A 2,663-nucleotide genomic window follows, 5' to 3' on the forward strand; every position below is an offset into this window, starting at 1 on the left:
TATGGGCAAGGCAGCGTGAAGGTTTCTGCATCAAGCTTTGCGCTCAAAGCTTGGGAAAAAAAACCTTCTGCTTGGCTGAATTTTTGCATCCTTAAGCCTATATAGAAAAAATCTTTCCTGAAAAATTGTGATAGATCTGTTTGCGTATTCACAAGCATTTCTTGTAATGTAACTCATTGCTTTAAAAAGAATTTTCTTTCTACCTACGTTCTTCCAAAGCTATTACGAGCCAGCAAAACTGTATGGGTTATTCTTCTAGAGGAGAAACAACAGTATGATTTTGATAGAACGGCACTGACCGATGAGCAGCAGTGGCTAAGATAAGCACCTCAGTTCTCTGGTAGCCCAGAGTCCTTTAGATGATCAGGAAGGTGGGGGTTATGTTTGCTTGTTGACCACGGTTACAAATACGTAATGCCGGGTGGTGGCAGCCAGGTTTGTGCAGGGTCTTGAGCTGATGCTGGAACTAACAGTAACGGGAGAAAGAGCCATGAACCTGGGCTCAAAGCAGGGAGGTCACTTCTAGGGCATTAAAAGCTTGTTAAATTTAGAAGCCCAGCACTTGGCTGTTGTTGAAGGTGCTACTGTCAGTCATGGACAGTTTGGTTGCATCCGTATCCTTCCTGAGAATGAGGCTCATCTGAAGCCAAACAAATTTCAACAGCGGTGGTTTCAGAGAGGTGGGCACTGTGGTGTGGGTATAGTCAAGAGTTCAGGGTGTTCATTAGTAACCATTTAAATCGCAAACAAAAAGGAGGCATGTGTGTCCCATCAGTAGCAAATCTTAGTGGGAGGCCTTGAATCCATCCACAGGTGGGCAGCTGTGGCTTGCACTTACTCTAGGTGTTCACGTTCATCTCGAAGGAGGTTTTTGGTTGCAAGATTGGGTAGATGAAGTATGGATCATACTCGCTGGTTTTCATAGCGCCCATGCCAGGTAAACTGTCATACTTTGGAAGGACTCTGATCGACCCTCAGGATCCCCAAGCTGGCAGGACCATTCCTCCACCCTGCTGGGCCACATGGCTTCTGGGACACAAGAGGTCCCGTTGGCCTTCCTAGGCTGCTTCTGCAGCAGCAAGTGGTGCCCCAGAGCCAGGAGCCCCAGAACATGGTCCAGCTCCCGTTCCTGGAGACTTTGCTGAGCTTTCACCAGTTACACTTGAGTGTGTTTCTCATTTGCAGTGGTAGACTTTTTCAGCTTGAAGTGATTGCTGCTCTCTAGGTTAAGTCTTGCCTGCAACTGTGTTTTGACTGGATTTGCTTTTCCTTCCAGGCTTAATTTTTCTCCGTCTCTATTTACATGGTGATAAGAAGTGCTAATCCCACTCCGTCAGTCTGGACTGATGAATCTGAGGAATAGAACAGGTAACTTCTAATTTGGCTCGTAGCTTTCAGTGACTCAGGCAGTGAGAACCACTCCCTTCCCATGGAGTGCATTCCTATTTTGAGACAAAAGAAGTCATACAGTTTCTTCTGCCCAGGTCATCTGCAGGGAGGGAGATCCTTGCCCTGGAGCACGAAAGAGAGGGTAAATTTTTGTAGCTCTTACTGTGAGCAGCATCTTTGACTTCTATCATCAGCTGTGTGTGGTTTTATTTTATGTTACTTTTTAGCCACCAAGTTGTTTGAGCTTGGAGTAGTCTTAAAGCAGGGAAAAACATTTGGATGTACCAATTGCAAAATGCCCCTTGGGTGCTGGGCGGGCTGGGAGGGTTTTGCCAGTGAAAGTGCTTGCTAGAGATGGAGGCAGATCAGTGCTGATGCCAGAGATGGGTGCGATCTCCTCTTTGGAGGTGTCTGAGGCGGGTGCAACCCAGCAGAGGTGACCCCGGCAACGTGGCGTGGAGTGATGGCAGCTGGCTTTGCCTGCATCTGCCTGGCTCCCCATCCCTCGGGCTTAGCCCCTCGGAGTCATAGAAAGCAAGTTACCAGCGAAGGAGTTACCCTCGTGTTGAATCTTCCATCATTTCACGGGGGTTGAGCGTAGCGTGTCCTTACTGGGAGTTGTCGCCAACTGTTCTCCTTACCTGTGCTGCAGGAACGGTTAAGATAAAGTAAAGAGAGCAGCCCACAGCATCTGTTCTGGTGCAGGGACGTATAGAACCCAGGGAACCCAGGTCAGATTCCCTTCTTTGCACTGGCTAGTGCCAGGTGAGGAAGTTTCAGCCTGAAGTCTGGGGCATGAATCCCAGTGGTAGGATGCAGCTCAGACGATGTGAAAGTCCACTCGTGCGAGCAGCAGTGACTGGCTGCAGGGTGCTTTGGATGAACCTGTCTATCATATCATCTCTTAGATGTCCTGATAGTACCCTGCTGTTGCCTAATACTAATCCTTTGGGGGATTAGCACAGTTTCCTTCTTCCTCCTATGCCCTTCCACTGGGAAAGAAATCTCAGATGCTTTTCAAGCATTTGCAGTGCTTGAATCAACAGGCAGCAGCCCGTTTGATTTCCCAAAGCAGGACCAGGCGCAGTGCTGCCTGATACAGACATCACAGTCAAAACAGCTCTCACATTTGCGGGGGAGATGCTGATTCCTGTGCAGATTTGCGGAGGAGATGCTGATTCCTGTGCAGGGATCAGTGCTTCGGCAAGGTTCCCCATCCTGTGGCAGAGGGGGGTGCAAAGGCAGGCTGAGGGGCTGCTGGCTCTTCGCTCTTT

This window comes from Phaethon lepturus, unplaced genomic scaffold, assembly GCF_000687285.1.
Source record: "Phaethon lepturus isolate BGI_N335 unplaced genomic scaffold, ASM68728v1 scaffold26095, whole genome shotgun sequence".
Classification (NCBI taxonomy): Eukaryota; Metazoa; Chordata; class Aves; order Phaethontiformes; family Phaethontidae; genus Phaethon; species Phaethon lepturus.